This window comes from Zootoca vivipara, chromosome 10 (assembly GCF_963506605.1).
Source record: "Zootoca vivipara chromosome 10, rZooViv1.1, whole genome shotgun sequence".
Taxonomy (NCBI): Eukaryota; Metazoa; Chordata; class Lepidosauria; order Squamata; family Lacertidae; genus Zootoca; species Zootoca vivipara.
In genome coordinates, this window is record NC_083285.1 from 1,110,901 (window position 1) to 1,133,770 (window position 22,870).

Genomic DNA, 22,870 nt, shown 5'->3' on the forward strand with positions numbered 1-22,870 from the left:
ATAAAAAAATTCCTTCAGTAGCACCTTAAAGACCAACTAAGTTTTTATTTTGGTATGAGCTTTCGTGTGCATGCACACTTCTTCAGATACCACACGAAAGCTCATACCAAAATAAAAACTTAGTTGGTCTTTAAGGTGCTACTGAAGGAATTTTTTTATTTTACTTCGATCCAGACCAACACGGCTACCTACCTGTAACCTAATCTTTATTTGTAATTGCGCTTATGTATTCCTGCAAAACCACCCAAGGCATTTGTTGAAGGAAAACTAGGTTAGAGGCTTTATTAATGAATAACGTTTGCATTTTGGGGGGAAAGGTTTCTTTTCAAAGCTTAATTGGGGAGGGAAAATAATCCTTTTGACTTTCCACTTTGCTAGGGGAGGCTTCTTCTCCAATCTCAGCCCCCTTCTCAGGCTCCGTGCCTGCCTCTCGCCAGGGAGGCGCACCGAGGACGGCCGGGGCTCCGCGCGGCTCGCGGCTCCCTCTGGCGCGCAGCTCCCACCGACGGCGGACAGAAGGGAGCGGGCCTCGCTCTTCCGTCGTGGGGACTGAGCTCCGAGCTGAGTGGGACCGGGCTGCCCCGAAGGCGGCAGTGGGCGCCGCTGGGCTCCTTTTCGGCCACCGCGCTCCGCGGAAGCTCATTGGCAGGGAGACTCGCGCAGAACTCGCGCGCCGTTCCGCGGGTGGGCGGGCGCGGAAAGCAGCCCGATTCGGTGCGCCTTCCTGCCCCCGACGGTCCGCCCGAGACGCCGCCGCGCTGCTCACGCGCCCGAAACAACAAAGGCGGCGGCGGCGGCGGAGGGGGCGAGACACAAAGCGGCGGCGGCGGCAGCGCCCCTCGAAGCGGGGCGGAGCCGCGGCCCGTGACTCAGCAGCCCGCGCGCCGGCAGGATCCGCCCCGCGGCGCCTGCAAGGCGAGCCCGGGCGCCGAGCGAGCACCGAGTGAGTGAGGGACGGACGAGCGCGGGAAGGAGCCGAGACACGCCTTGGCGCCCCGACGGGGCTACGGCCGGAGGAGAGGGACGCCCCGAGAGCAGCTCCGCGCCGAGGTGAGGGCTTCGCTCCGGGCGCTTCCTTGGCGCACAAAGGCGCGCGGGCTGGAACAGAAGGGGCGCGCGTTCGCGGCAGGGGCGCGCGGGGCACATGCGGTCGGAGGGCGCGCGCGGGACGCAGAGGTTTCCCCGAAGCAAGGGAGGCCGAGGGCGGCCGAGGAGCTGCTCTCCTTCCCCGCCCGCTGCCCCCCAGCGCAGACGCTGCGCTTACCGGGGTCGCTCGCGATGCGCGGCCGAGGGGTTCCCGCTCCGCCCCGGGGTACCTCTTCCTCGCGCCCGCCTCGCCTTTGTCCTCGGGGTATCTGTCCGCGGCTTTGTCCGTGGAGGGAGGGAGGCTCAGAGGAGCCGCGCGGAGACTGCACTGCGCTTCGGGGCGCAAAAACCACGGAGAGGGATCGCGGGGGGGGGGCGTGCTTGGAGAGCGGAGGTCGCTTTAAAGTCCCGTGCCTACTGCTTTGCCCAACCTCCCTCCGCGGAGCTTTCTCATTCTTTCTTTCTTTCTCTCTCTCTCTCCCCACCCCCCTTGAGTGGCGCCTCTTTCCTGCCGGCTTTAAAGGGCTCCTGGGCGAAACCCGCCTCCGGCTGCTGCTTCCCTGGTCCTCTTGGCCCTTTCCCGCCCGGCCACTTTCGGCGCGCCCCTCGCGAGGCGCTTCCCGGCGGGGCTCCCTCCCGGCTCGCGGGTCTCGGACGCGCCTGGTGCCTTTGTGAATGGGTCGGGGGTCGGGAGGGGCCTAGGCCCTTAAATGGGCAACGCTTCTTGGCAAAGGCGGCCCGCGAGCGGGGCAGAGTGCGGCCCCTTCCCCAGGAATTGTGCAGGAAGGCGACAGGGATTATTTGGCTCCACAGGCATGGCCTTCCTCATTTTTCGTTTTAGCGCACATAGCAGCGGTTTGGGGTTAAGCCCGATACGAATCGCGATGTGCGTGTGTGTGCTTTTTCCTTTTAATACTTATTTTGGACCTTGCCAGTTGGTGTGGGAACGTGGACTAAGAAGTGTTTAATTCCAGCCTCCCGTGTCCTGCCGTCAATCTAAAGTAGCTGCAGATGTTCTGCATATGGGCTTTAAACAACATTGCAGGGAATGCTACCTCTGGGTAAGGGATTTAGAGCGACTGTATGCGTGAGAGAGAAACATTCGCATAAACTATACTGTACACACACCAAACTGAACTGTAATGGCAGACAACCGCATTCTGTTGCCTTGCTTCCCAGATGACGTTGAACTCCAACTTCCATCTTCCCCAGACATCATAGATCATTGTCAGGGGGGATGGGAGTTGGAGCCCATTGGAAGGATATTTGATATTGGAAGGCCAACTTAGCTCCGTTGGGAAGAGCAGGGGCCTGATAGCACCAAGGTTGTAGACGGGACAGCTGCAAATTCCTGCATTGCAGGGGGTTGTGCTAGATGAGCCTCAGGGTCCCTGCCTGCTCTACAGTTCTATCATTCTGTATGGTCTCCTATGCCAGAAGAAGGGCATTAAGCCTTTCAATGCAATCCAGTGACTTGCAAGTGTTGCTTCACAAGGTTTGGAGCCAAGTCTTGTCAATGCTGCTGTTCGACAGTGGAATTTGCTACCAAGGAGTGTGGTGGAGTCTCCTCCTTTGGAGGTCTTTAAGCAGAGGCTTGACAGGCATATGTCAAGAATGCTTTGATGGTGTTTCCTGCTTGGCAGGGGGTTGGACTGGATGGCCCTTGTGGTCTCTTCCAACTCTATGATTCTATGATTCTAGAGTATCAGGAATTCCCTGGCTGGGGGTCTGTTCATCCACTCCCTCATTCCGTCTCCAGCAGCCAGGTGTGTTGTCTGGGCACTTGCAAGCAAGACCTGGTGGTGATCTCTCCTATCTGGTACTGTATTCAGATGCCCCTGAACTTAGAGGCACCACTGAGCCAAGGTGGCTGCTTTTCCCTTCCTAGACCTGCCCCCCAGGTTCCTCGAATCTGCTTTAAAAAACTTTTCTGCACTAGTCTCCCTTGCAGTGTTTCCCATAAATTAGTTTTGTGAAGAAGAAACTCTTCTTTTGCAATTTCTGAACCTGCTTCCAGTAAACTTTATTGAGGGGAGCAGGAGTTCTACAACTGAGAATAGGGGGCGGGGGAGTTTTTCTCTCCAAAACACTAATATGTAATTTTATAAATCTGTCACGCCTCCCCATACCTAGTTGTCTCACTTCTCAAAACCAGAAAATGTGGTCTTAAAAGCATGAGTAATCATGTACATTCTTGCAAGTATCTTACATACCATTTGTTTCTCTTTGGAAGTCCCTGCAACCCTTCTCTGTAAAAACCAAAACAATAAGGATCATTTCTGTCTGGGTCTGTCTCTGTTCTCCAAGAAGTGATGTTAGCTGCTTCACTTGCTGAGCCTGGGAAGTCCACTATTGCTATTGTGGGTTTATCTAAAGCAGGGGTGGCCAACTCCCAAGAGACTCTGATCTACTCACAGAGTTTACAACTGGGAGTGATCTACCCCCTTTTGGGGGGTTCAGGTCAAAGCTGTTGAGTTTTTTTTAAGGAAGGGAAGCCCTGTTTTGGGGGGTTTAGGTCAAACTTGTTGAGCTTTTAGGAGGGAGGGAGGCCCATTTTTGTTTAGGGCTTCAGGTCATAGTTCAGCTTTTTTAGGGAGGAGGAAAATTTTGGGTGAGCTTTTTTAGGGGTGCCAGTGATCTAGCAGTGATCTATCACAGACATCCAGTGATCTACTGGTAGATCACAATCTACCTCAGGGGTCTCCAAACTAAGGCCCGGGGGCCGGATGCGGCCCAATCGCCTTCTCAATCTGGCCCGCGGATGGTCCGGGAATCAGCATGTTTTCACATGAGTAGAATGTGTCCTTTTATTTAAAATGCATCTCTGGGTTATTTGTGGCGCCTGCCTGGTGTTTTTACATGAGTAGAATGTGTGCATTTATTTAAAATGCATCTCTGGGTTATTTGTGGGGCATAGGAATTCGTTCATATTTTTTTCCAAAATATAGTCCGGCCCCCCACGAGGTCTGAGGGACAGTGGTCCGGCCCGCTGCTGAAAAAGCTTGCTGACCCCTGCTCTACCTGTTGGACGTGCCTGATCTAAAGTATTTGAGTACTTTGGTGGCACTTACAAACCCCCCCCCAGGGGCTGTTGCCAGGCCTCCTTTCCCTGAGGGCATTTAAAGAATGCAAAGGTAGAAGCAGCTGCTGGGCCACAAGGATTTGCAGCAGATGTGGAGCAAAGTTGGAAGCAACTGGTAGGGGAAACTCCTGTGTCACTCTTTCAGTTGGGGTGTTGCACAGAGGTTAAAATTGTGAGGTGTAGTCACTGGATTGGTCCATTGACTCTTCCTGATCTCCCACCCCCTCTGACTTCTTGTAACTTTTAACTGTGCCTCTTCCTTCCTTCCTAACTGACAAGTGCTGGAGCTGGTTAACATGGGTTCATCTTGAATATTTTTTGCTGCTTCAGGAGTCACTAACTCTAAGAGGGCTTTGCCTGCAGCAACACCTGTTGCCCTGGTAAGTTCAAAAGAGCAAAAAGCAACCTGTTTGTTGCTGTTCCGAATACTTTTGGCCATGCTGAGAAGTGAGCATTTTGTGGCAAGCCGTTGGCGTGACAGCCTAAAATTGTCTGAAGTGACTATTAAATGTTTGTCAGTACATAGTTTTTGCTCTATATGCACACTGTCTAACCTTCCCTTGGAATAGTTGGGCTGACTTAGTCGAAGGTGTGTTTCTTCTGTTTTTATTTTTAGTATCATGCATATAAGGTGTCCAGCGCTTGGCAGAGGAGTCAGAGAGCAGGATTGTCTTACAGAGCTGGGTTCAGTGTACCTTGCGCAGCCGCAGCAAAAGAGAGGATGGTCAACAAAGGCAGGAAAGGACCTTTGAAAGGAAATCAAGTTTCTTAGTGAAGCAGCAGCAGGGCAAAGAAAGTAGGCTTGCGGTCCGTTGCAGGCTAAATTTGCACCCTGCCTTTAAACAATGAACTCAAGAATGGCTTGCAAGAAATCTTGCAGAGCAGGATGGCTCTGCTCTTCCTCCACAGTCAGCCGGTGATGCTTCTGAATCCCAGATGCTGGAAACCACGGCAGAGGCAGGATCTTGCCTTCGGATCCTGCTTGCAGGTTACCCCCAGGCATCTGGTCGGCCACTGTGAGAACAGGGTGCTGGACTAGATGAGCCCTTGGCCTGATCCAGCAGACTCCTTGTAGTCCTTGCATCATTGCATTTTACACCTGCAAAAATTCTGTGAGTTAGATTTAAGTTAAGAGGGAAGGGGCCAGACACATCCCTCTGAGCTTCATGGCTGAGGGGGAAATTTGTGTCAGGGTCTCCTCAATCCTGGCCTTCAGCTCTCCTTGGACATTGACTACAAATCAGCAGAGGTTGATCTCAAAATGAGGTTTGCTTGGAAGTTGTTCTGAAAAAGCATAGTTTTGGACAAGACATACTCTGCTTGGGATGGGACTATGGCCATAGGAGCATGTTTGATTCTTGATGGCTGGAGTCACAATGGGCAGGCAGCAAATTTATGGTGTCCCCCGCTGCATGCCTTTCCCCCTTCCTTGTAGAACAAAGTGGCTGCCATGATGGGGCATTGCTTTGTTTTGCTTTTGTCCTTGTTTTTATTATGCATTTTGTGTTTTATCTTGTATTTTTATGCTGTCCGGAGATCTTCGGATGAAGGGCAGTATACAAATTACACACACACACAAATACAAATTAAATTCCGGGTGTGTGAGTTACAAGTGGCACTTGGAGACACTCCTGCAGTGAAAAAGGAGTCTACCTACCTTTCACCCTTTATGTGGCTGCTGAGACACATAAAGAGTTTCCTCAAAGCAAACTCCCCCCTTGACGGGGGGGGGGGCAGCTGCTCCTCCCAACCAAGTACACAAACAAAAATAAAATACTTAACTAACTGACCAATTGTGTTTCTGAACAGCATTGCCCCCCCCCCCCGTCATGAATGCTGCCCCTCCCCCTCCCCCTGCCCCTGCCAGCTTGTTGCTTCTGCTTTCTTCCTGCCTTTAACTCTTCCACCAATAAATCCTCCTTGGTGCAGTTCTCCTTAGTGCAAGAAGCCTTCACCTGGGCTGCACCACTTCAGACTCCCTTCCACGGACTCAATTCGTCCTACGAAAATTTCTTCTAGCGAGGCACCGTTTCCCATAGGAATGCATTAAAAGTCAATTAATGCGTTCCTACGGGCTCCGCGGGAACTGGTGGCAGTGGCGGCGCTTGCTCTCTTGGCTCGGGGAAGGAAGGCAGGCGCTTCCCCGAGCCAAGAGAGCAAGCGCCGCTGCTGCCAACAACAGAGCCGGATCGGACAAAGCTTCAGAAGCTTCGTCGGATCCGGCTCTGTCGGGCGGGGTGGGGGAAAGGCGAAGGAACGATCCTGCGCCTTTCCCCCACTGCTGCCAAGCCCCATGCCGGCTTTTCACGGCGAGAAGTGGTGGTGGGGGAAAGGCGCAGGATCGTTCCTTCGCCTTTCCCCCACCCCGCCCGACAGAGCCGGATCCGACGAAGCTTCTGACGAAGCTTCCGCCTCTTGCCTGCCTCCCCGGCACGGAACGCAACTTCGGATGTCTCCGAAGTTGCGTTCCGTGCCGGCTTTTCGCGCCTCTTGCCTGCCTCCCCCAGCACGGTCCGATGCTCCGCTACTCCCTCTCCCCGCCCGACAGATCCAAATGCCGGATCTGTCAGGCGGGGGGAGGGACAAGCGGAGAACCGGTCCGATGCTCCGCTACTCCCTCCCCCCGCCCGACAGAGGCAAATGCCGGATCTGTCGGGCGGGGGGAGGGACAAGCGGCTCTGAACCCTGGAGCCGAAGTGCGGTGGTGTGGGGGTGTTTTGCCGCCTGCCTTCCCCAAGCCAAGGGGAAGGCAGGCGGCAAAAAGCCCTGGCAATTTTTCGCTGCCCGCTGGACTTTGCAGTCGGAGGTTTGTTTTTCTATGGCCATGCTTCGCAGGACGAAGCGGCGGCCATAGAAAACCTCGGTGTCTTGTGAGGCAACCTCCGATCACAAAATCCATTTGTCTAGCGAAAAATTCGTCTTATAGGGCATTCGTTAAGCGAGGCACCACTGTATGCTAGCATTTAGCGTTCCAGCTGTTTCCTTTTGAATGTGAGCCCCCCCCTCAACCTCAGGCTGTAGCGTGCAAAGACAGGCACACCCTCCGCAGTGAGTACCAGGCCTTGGTTCAGGCTAAAGGCACTGGTTTTATAAGCATTGCTGTCATTCTATGCCAGCAGATGTGCATGATGTATAGGTCTCTGAGTGTCACCACTGAAGTCCTCTCCTTCAGTTAGAAGGCTTAGTTTTGGTCTAAATGATGGGAATGACACAGTCATCCATTCATAGAGTGCCCTTTCTGTATAATAGCCATGTGACCTCATATTTGCTTACTGTCCTTTGTCCTGCTGAAAATTAATAAAAATCACATTATTGAAGGCAGAGTGTCTAGATGGGCGTCTGCTGGTACAGAGTGACCACATGGGGACGACGACCACATGAGCTCACAGAATGCTTGAAAATGCAGGTGTTTGGGGAGTGATAGAGGAGGCACCAAACAAACTGTAGGTTAAAAGAGGTTCACCACAAAAAGCTCAGCACATTAGAAAGTTACATTGATCTTTATCTTATCACCATCTTTCAAAAAATAAAAAAGGAACGTTTGTTCCCTTGCTTCCTCTGTTCATTCAGATGGGTCCACCTCCTCTTGACAGCCTGTCCTCTTGCTGCCCTGCAGGCAGATTGCAACCACAAACACCCTGAACTTTTCCTTCAGCAAAAGGCAAAGCTTTCGATTGCTGCAATTGAGATTATTTTGCAGTGACTAGTTTTATGAAACAGTTCTGTGTTTAGGTAGTGCTGTCTTTGCATTCCTTTTTATTGAGGTCTTTACAGTACAAAACTATAAATGGGGAAGAGTTCCACAGCAAAATGCATTTTGTTTTGGTTTTTTGGAAAGACAAGCCTCTTCCAGTCCCCTCTCAATGTAGCCAAGATTGGCCAGTTATAACGCAGGCTCCACAAATATCAACCGATGCACATTAACCCAAGTCTTCATAAGTTGTTCCCAATATTAAACATTTCCAAACTGAAACATAATTTTTAAGTGGTGGTGGTGGAACTTGTTTTTAGTGTTTTTCACCGTGTAAGCGATAAAGACATTCCAAACAGGGAAATGTGGTTCTGGTTTCACTGGCCTTTGATCATGTGCATCTGGTGGGTGAGTTTCTCTGCTGCTCACTTCCAGAGCTTCCTGTACCGACTGTCTATGGCATCTGTAGGGTTTTTCCAAATTGTGTAATAAGCAATCTAGCTGCATAAAAAACACAAGCTCTTTTTGTCTCTTCTGTGTCTTCTTCAAACACAGAAAGCAATCTTAGCTTGGGAGTCATCTACTCCCTGATTTTGGACCCACAGGTGCTTCTCGCTAGTGCTTATGCCAGCCCTGAAAAGTAGGCCAGTGCTGAGACCCCCCCCCCCCGTGCGACATTTGGTGGCAGGAGGCGGAGGATGGAGGCTCTTAGGTAAGCCAGGTGACGACGGGTCCGTGAGCTGTGTTTTGGCTTTGAAGACAGAAGGAAAGTTCAGGGGTAAATTTAGGGCTTTAAAGGTCAGCACCAACACTTTGAATTGTGCTCGGAAACGTACTGGGAGCCAATGTAGGTCTTTCAAGATCAGTGTTATGTGGTCTCGGAGGCTGCTTCCAGTCACCAGTCTAGCTGCCACATTCTGGATTAGTTGTAGTTTCCATTTCACCTTCAAAGGTAGCCCCATGTAGAGCGCATTGCAGTAGTCCAAGCGAGAGATAACTAGAGCATGCACCACTCTGGTGAGACAGTCTGCGGGCAGGTAGGGTCTCAGCCTGCGTACCAGATGGAGCTGGTAAACAGCTGCCCTGGACACAGAATTGACCTGTGCCTCCATGAACAGCTGTGAGTCCAAAATGACTCCCAGGCTGGGCACCTGGTCCTTCAGGGGCACAGTTACCCCATTCAGGACCAGGGAGTCCTCCACACCTGCCCGCCTCCTGTCCCCACAAACAGTACTTCTGTCTTGTCAGGATTCAACCTCAATCTGTTAGCCGCCATCCATCCTCCAACCACCTCCAGGCACTCACACAGGACCTTCACCGCCTTCACTGGTTCTGATTTGAAAGAGACGTAGAGCTGAGTATCATCCGCATACTGATGAACACCCAGCCCAAACCCTCTGATGATCTCTCCCAGCGGCTGCATGTAGATGTTAAAAAGCATGGGGGAGAGGACAGAACCCTGAGGTTCTGTGAGAGCCCAGGGGTCCGAACACTCATCCCCCACCACCACTTTCTGAACACAGCTCAGGAGGAAGGAGCGGAACCACTGTATGACAGTGTCTCCAGCTCCCAACCCCTCTAGACGGTCCAGAAGGATGTTATGGTTGATGGTGTCAAGCTGCTGAGAAATCCAGCAGGACTAGGAAACAGCTCTCACCTTTGTCCCTTTGTCACCTTTGATCATCGACCAGTGCCACCAAGGCAGTTTCAGTCCCATGATGAGGCCTGAATCCTGACTGGAAGGGATCCAAATGGTCCGCTTCTTCCAGGTGTTCAGCAACCACTCGCTCAATCACCTTGCCCAAGAATGGAAGATTTGAGACTGGGCGATAGTTGGCCATATTGGCCGCATCGAAAGATGGTTTTTTTAAGAAGCGGTTTAATAACCGCCTCTTTCAGCGGGTCTGGGAAGGCTCCCTCACAGAGAGAAGCATGATTGTGGCTTGGTATAGTGGTCAGAGTTTCTGACCAGGCCTGAGGAGACTGCTTCTCTGTTCGAACTGTGGGCTGAGAGAAAGGGCCTAGCTCACCCTCTCTGGCAAGGTGACCGTAAGGATAACATTGTGCAGGTCCTACAGACACTGCCTTGAGCCCCTTGGAAGAAAGTTGGACTAGAAATGTAATAAATAAAATTCGTAAGCCCAGGACTCGCTTCCTATTACCAAACTTGCATTCGAGTGTTGACTTCACTCCTCCGTAAAGTAACAACTGAGTATCCCACATGTTCTCTTGACTTCCTTCTGGGTAGGCACAGATAAGATGGAAAACAGCATGACGACACATTCTTCTCAGTGTGTTTTAGAAGGTAGTGGAGTGTAGGTTAGGTTTATTCTCTTAGTTGTTTTGTCTTTGCCTATTTTGTTGTTGTCTCAGGTCTTCAATCCAGACCCCCCCAAAGAGCTTGGCTTGGGCTTGGGCTTGTCTGTTCTTTCACATCAATAGGGCGAAACTGGGTGGCTCGCTGTCACATCAGATAAGGCTCTTCTCTGCTGAAGAATTTCAAGAACCAGTTTTGCAAAACCAGCGGGTTTTAGGCACACTTTTAGAAACATGTCTGCATAATCATTGTTCCAGGTAACCACAGTCAGGTTGCTATAGCATTGCCATGGTAGCCTGTTGGTGCCTGTGATTTCAGTGGGAAAATCTAGTCATTCCTTTCCTGATCAATACTGTTGTTTTTTTTTTTGGGGGGGGGAGTCCAAGATAGCGATACTCCTTGAAATATGGCCTCTATCCGTCTTACTCTAGTGAACCCTGCAGACCCAATAACCTTTTGTCAAGTGCTGGTAGCTAGAACCTTCTCCACAGCAGGTACTCTGTTACCCTCTGCCTCCCCAGTAAAATAATATGCTAGTTCACAGCACCCCACACACGTTAAATAATATCAAGACCAACAAAAAAAACCGACTGACAGATGAACAAAGAAGCCACTAAGCAGTTAAGTTAAATAATTAGTTTTTGGTTTATTAAATACAGTTATATATTATAATTATACATTTTTGTTATTTAAACTATCAATATCGCGAAATTATGGGTTTTTTTCCTCAAAGTGACACACCACCTGAGTTATGCTCGGTTTTTTGGTGAATTTTGACACCCCAAGGTCAAAAGGTTGCCCTTCACTGGTTTAGCATGTTGTCTAGATCCTTCACTGTGGTTAACCAAAGCTGCTGGGATCCTATGCAGAGAGATGAAGGGGAGGGGAGCACAGGAGCTCACTGCAGCTTGTCTGTGTCATACTAAGTGATGGTTTAGTGGTCATCACTTTTTCTTTTCTCTGCCTCCATCCACCAACAAAACAAAACAAAACAAAACAAAACAGGGAGAAATTGTGGGGTTACCTTATACAGCCCTTGGAATGTGGTGAAATTTTACCTTGGAAGAAAAGTTGCAGGATATCGACTTACTTTGCCCTCTAAGGATTTGGACAGAATTTCTATCACCCATGATATCAACAAACCAACAAATTATTCATTTAGGAGAAAATGAACAGGAAAGTAGGCTGATAATATATGTACTTAACACTCTCCCACCACTCCCAAGCAGGTATTTCGTAACTCCAGAAAAGGTTATCCCTTTTCAAAATTAAACAGTGAATTTCTTTAAAGGTCCAAGGCAACATTGGGACCAGTTCAGAAGTTGAGATGAGTTAACATTTCCCCACATTAAAGAGTTTGAGTTGTGCTTGCTTCCTACTATCCCATAATTATCCCATTTGTGCCCAGAAGTTTGGAGTCTAAAGGCGGCACAAAAAGCCCAGTGGAGCAAAGAGCTCTTGAAAAGCAAAAGGACTTGTAAAGCTTAAAGGTAAAGGGCCCCTGGATGGTTAAGTCCAGTCAAAGGCAACTATGGGGTTGTGGCACTCGTCTCGCTTTCAAGCCGAGGGAGCCGGTGTTTGTCTGCAGACAGCTTTCCGGTTCATGAGGCCGGCATGACTAAATGCTTCTGGTGCAACAGAAGCCAGATTTATCTACTTGCACTGGCATGCTTTTGAACTGCTAGGTTGGCAGGAGCTGGGACCGAACAACGGGAACTCGCCCCGTTTTGGGGATTCAAACTGCTGACCTTCTGATCGGCATGCCCGAGAGGCTCAGTGGTTTAGACCACGGCGCCACCTGCACTTGTTTGGTATTCAAATATTGATGTCGTTTTTAATGCAATAGTTTTCAGATACGTTTTTTAAAAGCTAGCACCTCAATTCCGTGTCTTCATTCACAGTCTTTCTTGTTCCTTTTTGAAAAATGGTAGAAATACAGCTGCTTAAAACTATTGCACTAAATGACCGATCGGTAATATTAATATGTTTGATTGCTTGTGGGTTTTTAAAAATTATATTGTAACTTGCCCCGGGATCTTACAATGAAGCGAGGGCTAATAAATAGTAATAAAGAAGTCTCAAGGCTGAAATGAACACATACATTCAGCTGATATTTAGAGGAAGTTTGCTGGCAAAGGAAAAGCAAGGCTAAAGCTGTGGTGCAATTTTCCTGTGCTCAGGAGATACTTGCCTTCCAGGGCCTTTGCAAGTACAGTCATACTTTGGGTTACAGAACCCGAGCGTCCACTGTACAGCACAGCCCTTCAGAGAGCAGAATACTCTTGAGTTGGGTGTGGCCTGGAGAAACCTGAACACCTTCGTACAGCCAACAGTATATTGGTATGCAAAGCTGTTGTGAGGTGAATGGGAAGTTCCCCACTTGTGATGTAAGAATTTCCATTACAGTGCAGAGAGATAGACATTGAGAATCAACTCATCTGGCTGCCAAACTCCCAGTTGACGTGCCCAGTATACCTGATGTTAAAAACACAAAATGTGTGCGATGGTGTGTAATGGTGAAGAATCTCCTCTTTGCAACCTTGAGCAATTCAAAACACATAGGAGGGCTGCTAAATGAGTTTGGCAGTGCAAATAGACCAGGCAGTGCCATCCATCCAATATATTTTTAGATTTTCTTATGAGAAGACAGGCTTTGGCGGATGGAGTGAACGAGGCCAGTTGTGGGTCCAATACTCAAGAAGGCAGTTTCTGCACGTGCTGTCCGGCTGTGTGAGAGCAGGTGGCTGAGATGCAGTCTGAGGAGTGGGGGTGGGATTGTGAACTGCGTTACAAGTGAGGTGGGAAACCTCTTAAGTCCTGGTGGGGTGGGGTGGGGTGGAGGGACTCATTCCTCTAGTTCCATCGTCAACTGCATTGTTTTTGCAGCACCTCCTTGAGTCCCCTGGAAACTGCTGCTATCAGTCTGCTGGCATGGAAAATGCTCATTTTTTTCTGCTTTCCTTTTTGTGCAAACCGTTGCACTAGATTGTTTTTCTTGCTGCTGAAGCGTTCCCCAGCCTAGAAAGGAAATAAAGAAATAAGCCACAATAGCAAGATAACATTAATTGACCCACCTTCAAGAACTACACATAGATCAACAGTTGCGTAGATGGTAAGGAAATGCTGGGCCACTTCTGCTTGGCTCTGAGAAACAGGAAACAAATGTGGTGGTTTTCCTGTCAAAACAGGAGGAGGAAGGTGGGTGCTCAGAGAGGAGGGGGTTTTGTGTTTAGATATGTGCACAACCCTCTTAAAACACAAAAGGTGCTTGTGTTCCCTGTTGGTTGAAGGTGGAAGGAAATTGTTAAAGAGACATACCGTATTTTCCGCTCCATAAGACACACCTGACCATAAGATCTACTTAGTTTTTAGAGGAGGAAAACAAGAAAAAAAATTCTGAATCAATGCCGCTGGCCCTGCCCCTCTGGTGGCGGCAGTAGCAGAGGGGGGAGCAGCCTGTTTTCGGGCTGCTCGTCCCGCCGCTGGGAGCCATAGCTCCGGGGGCAGAGGCATCCCTCCACTCGAGGGATCCCGCTGCCGTCCAGTGCCTTCGCTCCATAAGACGCACAGACACTTCCCCGTTGTTTTTAGGAGGGGAAAAGTGCGTCTTATGGAGCAAAAAATAAAGTAGTGGAGAGGAGCAGGGCATTTCTTACTCCTCCTGAGGTACAACAGTAGGGATCATTTAAAAATCAAACTCCCAGCTGTGGTATGCCCTGCTGGGAAGTAACAAACCAAAATCGGGGGTGTCTGTGATGTAGTCTTCATTCTCTTGATTATTATTTTTAAAAACTAGTGCTTGCAGAAAAAGGGAGATGCATTTCCTAGCAGGAGGTGGGCTTGCAGAATTTATTGTTTCCCAAATGTGTGAAAGGAAAAATAGGAAAAGGAAAATACATGTCTCCCTCTCTCACCCCGGCCCTTTATTGGAAGGATCCACACTTGTTTGTCTCCCATGGACTGCATTGTCAAAGAGTTTCATGTATGTTAACCACCTCAAATGTCAATTGCAGGCCATCCGTCTATATCACCTCAAGTGCCACAGATTTGTTCACCCAGGTTGCCCTGACTTAGCATCTCTTTCTCTCTGGTGGGCATGAAGCTCAGTTGAGCAGGAAGGAGCCTCTCTTGTCCCCATGGAAGCCAGGGAGGAGGACCAGCTCCTTCCCACAGGGTCACTGGCTGGGCAGTCTCAGCATCCCCGAAGCTCAGTGTGATGTCAGGTGAGTGCCAGTGAGCAGAGATCTTGGGCTGGCTGCAAAGGCTGACTAAAAATCGGGGACACTTGTCCATGCAAATAATTTGCACATTCCCCTCCATCATCTGTTGATCGGTGGATTAACAGAAGCATCTGTTGGAGCCAGTCTTCAAGGCTTAGTTCTGAAGTGCTGTAGTTCATACAGTTTACACACAACTTCTCCTGATGTAATTGGAAGAGGAGGTTCTACAATGGAACTCTCCATTCAAGTGACTTTGCTTTTGGGATCATTAGACTACCGCATGGGTGGTCAGCTTGCAGCGTTAACTAGCCCAGGCAGTTTGGGTTGGGACTTGCACTCCTATACAGGAGCAGGAGGACCTGCGGCTCTACTGTGGACCTTTCTCCTGCCTCTCCCATGCCATGGCCTGTTCCATAGATTGCCAGACTGGAGCAAAAGCACCCAAAGCATGCTGACCTACACTGGTATGATCCGCTGCTTTGGGCATGTTGCAGCCTGTTTGTAAACACAGATCAAGGACTACTGAAAGGCCAGCAAATAATAGATTTTCTGGAGAATTGCCAGGATAGATTATAGAGTGGGCATGCTCCTTTGTCCTCTTCTTCTCCACTGGTCTTCAGAGTAAATCCCATTCAAAGAACAGAAGAATTTCATAGTATCATAGAGTTGGAAGAGACCGCAAGGGCCATCCAGTCCAACCCCCTGCCAAGCAGGAAACACCATCAAAGCATTCTTGACAGATGGCTGTCAAGCCTCTGCTTAAAGACCTCCAAAGAAGGAGACTCCACCACACTCCTTGGTAGCAAATTCCACTGTCGAACAGCTCTTACTGTCAGGAAGTTCTTCCTAATGTTTAGGTGGAATCTTCTTTCTTGAAGTTTGAATCCATTGCTCCGTGTCCGCTTCTCTGGAGCAGCAGAAAACAATATTTCTCCCTCCTCCATATGACATCCTTTCATATATTTGAACATGGCTATCATATCACCCCTTAACCTTCTCTTCTCCAGGCTAAACATACCCAGCTCCCTAAGCCGTTCCTCATAAGGCATTGTTTCCAGGCCTTTGACCATTTTGGTTGCCCTCCTCTGGACACATTCCAGCTTGTCAGTATTTCTTTTTACATTGCTGGATTTTATGTGTATTGGAAAGATTGTAATTTCCACAAGACATAAGCTGAATATATTTGTGTGGAGGATATAGGAGAAGGCATTGGGGCCATTTGAAATACTTTATTCTTCAGCTTATGGGGCTGCAGAAGGGACTGAGTGCCTTTTGCTGTTAGATATATTTAAGTTATGCTTATTTTAAGTGTTCGTATGTAAATAATTCATATTCCTTTGACCTGATTTTCTGGCACTCAAATTGAATGAATACAGCCCAGCACTTGACTAATGGAAAATTCAAAGAAAATAGCCGATATCTGTTACAACAGAAATCATGAAGCGCAACAAAGTTAAGTGGTGCAAAGAAATGCCCTTTTAAAAATTGGACGAATAAGTCCTTGCCTGTTAGCTGAAAGCCTTGACTGTAGCTGTATTTTCACAAGCCAATGTGCCTTGTGAAAATGGTTGGATGTTCCCCCACTTCCTTCTCAACATGCCTGAACAAGACCTAGTGTCTCATGCCGGTATAACCCAGAGACTCAGTGTTATGTGTGAACTTGACCAGGCAGCTTGACTGGGTTTTTCCGCTGCCAACAAAACAAAATCAGATGCTGCCATTTGTTGCTGACTTATCACCATTGGTTTTGTTTGAACTGTGACTTAGCACTACATGTGAATCCAGCAGCCATTCTTCATGATGGCTAGTTTGACCAGCCCACTCCGGATGCTCACAATACTAGCTGGAAAACAAACCAAACTTTGAGGAAACAAGCTATAGTATGTTTGATCACCCATGGGACAACGCATGGCTACCACATAGTTTGTCAAGCAAACCGTGGTCTATGGTCTAGCATGTGTGAGCTGAGCATAGCAAAGTGTCAGACCACCTAGGCCCAAGATGCCTTAAACATCTACAGTGGTACCTCGGGTTACGAACTTAATTCATTCCGGAGGTCCGTTCTTAACCTGAAACTGTTCTTACCCTGAAGCATCACTTTAGCTAATGGGGCCTCCTGCTGCCACTGCGCCGCCATTGTGCAATTTCTGTTCTCATCCTGAAGCAAAGTTCTTAACCCGAGGTACTATTTCTGGGTTAGCGGAGTCTGTAACCTGAAGCGTCTGTAACCTGAAGCATCTGTAACCCGAGGTACCACTGTATATGAATCTGACTGGGTGAGAAACCCTTTTGTGTCTCGTTGTTGGTGGAGGATTATGGGGAGGCCACAAGAGAGGGGCAACCTTCTCTCCCTGGGGAAGTCATCAGGCTCCTTTCCTGCTTGTCTTCACCTTTTTGTTCTCCATGGTCTTTGGCTGTTGAACCATATCACTATTGATTTTTGTGTAATGTACTCATAGTGCCTTCTGGGCTACATTACATGAGCCAGTGATCTTTTCTCAGGAATGCACTTGTGCTCACAGTGTGTGAGTGTGCATGTGCAGGCAGGCAGACACACCAGTGGTGCAGTTTAGGCTTGTAGCTGCAATCCTGCTCCCCTGCTCATTCTCTCTATCCACCTGCCTTCACGTGCACAGTGTTAACCCTGTATTTCCCCCATTCCTGAATGCACCATTTGCGTGGTAAGAAATCATTTGGATCAGAGGTTTCTGGAGTTGTTATAAGTCAGAGAGGTCTCTGCGTCAAAGTGCCTGCTAAGATAACCCTGGGCATTGTCGTCTCTTATTGCAACAAATTCCCTGGTGAAATGCTGCTTGCGATCTCTGAGTAACAACATCCACTCAGAAGTAAGTCCTGCTTGAATTCTGTGGGGTTTACTCCCAGGTAAGTGGGGTAGGATTGCTTATTTTGGTGAGCATTTGTTTTCCTTTTCTTTTTGTACTCTTAACACATTGCAAGCAATACTTTGAGCTACTCTGTGTTAATCTTGAGATCCAATAGACAGACATAGGTCTCACCTATTGAATTTTTATTGGAATAATATTCTGAGTACAGAAAACTTAAACCACAAGGAGAAGGTGGCAGAATGAGGATGGCTTTTAAAATCTGGCATTGGTTAGATCTCAACATTCTGCCCTACCCAAGTGCCCCCATCTCAAATATGATCTACTGTGGGATTCTTTATCTGCCTACACCCTTTCATCCAAACACCTAGACTTCAGTAAAGTTCATTTATTGTCTAGACTATAATAGTTTTATTTCATTTGTTACAAGCCCATAAAGTAGTTACTAGTTTTGCTGCCCACGCATATCAGTCGTGGAACTCAGGAACATAATGACATGTTCCTAAGCTTAGCTGCCAGGTACGACTGTCTGCCGTGATGAAATCTTCACTTGCTGTCAGTGGGAGTCTTGCATAGTCAAGTGCTAAAGCCTCTCGGTTGTGTTTAAACCAGAAAACTTTGTCAACGAAATGCTATGTGTATTAAATGCAATACATTAAAGGTTGCCTTTAAATAAAAGTGTGGCAGCATATCTATAGGAAAGCAAAGTTGAATTATTGGAAGGTGTGCTCTGTGTGTTTTCTTTCTCATTTATACTTCCTGTCTTTGCATTTTGCTTCAAGGTTTTTGCCTTGAGGTGGTTTCTGAAGCTCTTCAGAAACTTTTCTGATTCTGTAAACACTCTAGAAACACACAAATTAACTACTGGGCAAGTTGATAAGACGAGAAGATTAGCAGCCAGATGGGACGTTTATGACTGCTTTCTGGAAAGTAACACACTACAGACGCTGAGAAGGAAGGTGGGGGGGGGATCTGGCTTCCGTCCTGGGGTGTCACTTCAATGATGGTGGGGCTTTAATTGGTGGAATAGAGAAGCACCCCCATCTGCTCTGGAGGGTCCCTCAACCTGGGATTAGGAAGGCTGCAGCAGGAAAGACAAATTGCCTTGTTTTCAGCTGGGCAACGGCTATTAGATATAACCCTCTGTCTTCAGCTTGCTCTCTATTTTAGCAAAACAATGAAAAGGCAAACAACCGTGAAGTGCAAATATTTAAATGTATATTTAACAACCTTGTGTTAACAACCTTCACATATACAAAGAGATTCAAAAATGTGTACAAAATCTCATGCTCTTAAAAGTCCAATATAAAGTGCAATAATCAGGTCCAATAATCGATAATAAAGTGCTACGATGTATCATACGTTCTTATCTCTTCCCATGCATTCTTATCTCTTCCGACGGGTGGCTAGCTTCTTCCCCGTTTCACAGGAATGGTTTCCTCAGGGGGCGGACTCTTTCTTAAGTAATAAATTTGTATACATTTATATGATGCACCATAAATACTTATACATTTCTTTAAAACATTGTACAGTAAGGTTTGGTTGATTTGAAATGATTTACTGATTGGACCTTGTATTTAACCTTGTAAGTAACTGTTGCATTTCATCAATCTTTGAGAATTGTGAGCTTCGGTAGTCTTGTTAAGCTTTTACACATGAACCTTAGGTGAGTAATTTTAAACATTTCTGTACAATGTTTTAAGAACAATGTATAAGTATTTATGGTGCATCATATAAATTTATACAAATTTATTACTTAAGAAAGAGTCCGCCCCCTGAGGACTCAAAGCTGTCCATGGAGGCACAGGTCAACTCTGTGTCCAGGGCAGCTGTTTATCAGCTCCATCTGGTACGCAGGCTGAGTCCCTACCTGCCTGCAAACTGTCTCACCAGAGTTATCTCCCGCTTGGACTACTGCAATGCGCTCTACGTGGGGCTACCTTTGAAGGTGTCCCGGAAACTGCAATTAATCCAGAATGCGGCAGCTAGACTGGTGACTGGGAGCGGCCGCCGAGACCACATAACACCGGTCCTAAGAGACCTACATTGGCTCCCAGTACATTTCCGAGCACAATTCAAAGTGTTGGCGCTGACCTTTAAAGCCGTAAACGGCCTCGGTCCTATATACCTGAAGGAGCGTCTCCACCCCCATTGTTCAGCCCGGACACTGAGGTCCAGTGCCGAGCGCCTTCTGACTGTTCCCTCACTACGAGAAGGCAAGTTACAGGGAACCAGGCAGAGGGCCTTCTCGGTAGTAGCACCCGCCCTGTGGAACACCCTCCCATCAGATGTCAGAGAAATAAACAACTACCTGACTTTTAGAAGACATCTGAAGGCAGCCCTGTTTAGGGAGGTTTTTAAGGATTGGTGCTTATTGTATTTTTAATACTCTGTTGGGAGCCGCCCAGAGTGGCTGGCGAAACCCAGCCAGATAGGCAGGGTATAAATAATAAATTATCATTTATTATTATTATATTAAAGGGTGGAGGTAGGACACAGTGACTTTGTAAGACTCTCAGCCACAATGTATTGTTTACATCCAAAGGACACGGGGGGTGGGTGGCATAAGCACTATTGCTGGGAATACGGACGCAGCCAAGCATGTTACAGTTCTTTACCCTGGAACAGAATCGGATATTAATCGTTATGCAAGCCAATCAGAACCAACAGGGCATATTTTTAGCTGGGTTTGTATGTGAATTGTCCAATCTCACCCCTGGATTGGCTTTCCTCTTGCTTCTGTGTGTGGTCTGGTTCACAAGTGGTGTTGTTTAATTGGCATACCTAGATGGAGGTCAGTTTATCGTATGTCGGTGTCCCTTTCTGTTGGTAGCTGCTTGGAAAAATGATCTAGAAAGGGTGGTAAAATACTCCCAATATATTTATAGTGAAGTGGATTGGCATGACTAGGAGTAAAGGCAAGCCTCTACTTGTGCTTTAAACAACAAAACAACAAAACTGAATGGAGCAAAGCAAAAATGTCAAATTGTTAAGTATATACAACTGTGTGGCTTGCACTAGGTTTTGCAGCATTGCAGGTGTCCAGGTGTCTGACTTGGAGATGAAGCCTTGGAAAAATGCTCAGGTGAAGGAGCCTAGGTGGCTCATTTGACTTGCAGCTACTTGTGTGGGTCCAGCATTTGTGAATTGTGTTTTGTTGTTTTACATTTGAATATGAAAAGGAGCATTGCTCAGCTCTGTGGTAGAACAGATTGTACAAGTCAAATGCTCTAAGGCAGTTGTAGACATTGACATGGCGGCTCCATGGAGAGAGACGGTGTTCCTCTGAAGGCTGACTTCACCACCATGCCATGTTTGGGAGAGGCAGAAGCATCTTGCTGACCTCTGTTGGAAACAAAGTTCCACATAACTAGGCATGATCCACATAACTAGGCATGCTACTTCCAAGTTACAAGGCTTCCTCTATAGCTTTATACAGTGGTACCTCGACTAACGAAGACGATCCGTTCCGCGGTGCTCTTCATAAGTTGAATCTTTCGGTTGTCGAAGCGTCCATTTTGCGCTCCTGCGCATGACTTCCAGGTTTCCTACTTCGTAAGTCGAAACCTTCAGAAGTTGAGTCATTCGGATGTCGAGGTACCACTGTACCACATGCTAAGTGCAGGTTGTCTTCATCTGTGTCTTCTCTTCTGACGCACCCGAAGAATACGATAGCTCTTCCGACCGTCCTTTTTCACCACCACCAGCCTGCCTAACACGGTCACAGCACCACTTGTGTAACAGTCCGAATGTGTAGACCGAACACTTCATTCAGTGCCTGGGCCTAGGTGGGCCTCGGGTTCAGTTTAGGTGTAATCACACCCCCTAGAGATTCGATATACTGTATGCCTACGGCATATTTGCTCGCCAGTCATTGCATGGTAGTTTCTTCAGTCTTGCAATAAAAAGATGTTTTGTGTCTCCCCTTAGCCTGTATGGATGCTGGTATGCTGGTGGCATGATAAAATGATCCTCTTTATTATTTTGTTCATGTTTCATCTTGGGGAACGAAATGTGCTTTGAGGAGACTGTCATGCATTGCTAAGTGTCCTGGGTGGATACCTGTGGTTTGCTTTCTCTGCTCTTTTGGGCAGGAATAATCCCGTCCGCATTGTGTGATGTAAACACAATTGAACCCGGGGAAACTTTAGAGCTGGGGGCCACCATAGGCTGATTTTAATAGTAATGGATCCATCCTAAGCCCTGGGATTTCACCAACCTGCCCACTCCCACCTTGCTTCCTTTGCATTAACTGTTCAGGTACCTGTTCACTTGAAGGGTTTTTGTTTTTAATTCATGTCTGATGTTTTGGGGTTGGTTGGATGTGTGAGCCATCGCTTTGGGCGTTGCAGTGAGAAACGTCACACTTTTCCGTGGAGTCTGTTAATATGTTCAGTTGATGAGCCAACCATCAAGTGAGTTGTCTCTCTTCCTGTCAGAGGGCCTGATGTGGCTACTCTAGAGTAACGACTCCAGCATGGTCTTTTTAGGCTTTTATTAAGTGCTGATTATTTACAGTGTTCAGAGCGGTTAATATACATCCTTAAGGTGAGGTGTCAGAACCTCCGAATGGCGATTGGCGTGTTTTCCTCCAGCATAGAAGCTTTGGAAGACCCAACCTCTTCCCCCTACGTTTGCGTCGCAATTCCGGAGTTGGGGGAATTGGCCTTCCCCCCCTGCTCCCATCTTCCTGTCCCACCTGGGGCATGGGCTCCGCAACCTTGCCTGAGCCTCGGACACTACTTCCTGACTCTCCGCTGGAGGCAGAGCTCTCCTTGCTCTCTCCAGCGCTTGGGGATGGGCTGGAACTTAAGATGGGAGGGACTTCCCTGTATCCCTTGTCCCTCACACTTCCCTTGAGTACTGGCAAGGTCAGCACCTCCAACTGGACTAATCTGCCTTCTGAAAGTCGAGTTCAACACTTTCCTGTTTCCGAGTTCAACTGTTTACAGAGTCTTTCCTGTAGATTTTGGGTTAGCGTAAAAAACAAGGCTGCAAATGGGCCCCAACCTGAGCAAAGGTGGCCTCAGTGCTGAAAGGAAATTGGTTCTGTTTTTCATCTTAAAATGGCCAGAATCTGGAATTGTTCACTAGATGAAGGTCTGAAATCCTTTTAATATAACATTTGGAAGGGGAGCAATCTAGTAGCTGTTGTGGATGATTTGCAATTAAATTATTTGCCTTAAATGGTTCCCGAGGAAGACCTAGCGCAAAAACCTGTTGGGGCCATAATGCCTTGGGCTCCGAAGGAGAGCTCTGCTGGATCAGGCCAAAGGCTCCTCTTAGCCAGCCTCCCGTTCTCACAACTCTCCCCTCTTGCGTTCTCCAGCAACTGCAATGCATCAGCTCACGTCTGGACAAAATGATGCAAAGGCCACACTTAGTTTCACTGCACACTCATGTTGAGAGGTCCCATGTGCCCTAGGGAAGGGAGAAAGAGCGATTTCTGTTTTCCGTGGTATGAGAGTGATAGGAGCAGCCACTGCCCACTACGAAGGTCAGCAGCAAATGTTAGTGCGGTGGTCTTATTTCCTGGTAAGAAAGGGACGGATTGTGCCATGGAGACATTGGAACCCACAAACCTCCAGGGACATTGACTGTGGGAACTGTTTTGCCAGTGAGTTTTAAGCC

The 22,870-nt window shown here is 48.0% G+C and overlaps 1 protein-coding gene across 2 annotated transcripts in view; it reads left to right on the top strand.

Annotated features, from left to right (window-relative positions):
• Nucleotides 1-922: 922 nt before the first annotated feature.
• The window catches only part of FAM107B (family with sequence similarity 107 member B), a 51,104-nt gene continuing 29,156 nt past the window's right edge, over nt 923-22,870 (top strand). The window contains exon 1 of one of the 2 annotated variants that reach the window (XM_035127506.2): nt 923-1,050. The gene's annotated coding sequence lies outside the window, so the exon portion shown is untranslated. Of the gene's footprint in view, nt 1,051-1,716; nt 4,549-22,870 lie in introns of those variants that run through there. The other variant, XM_035127509.2, reaches the window with a different exon arrangement.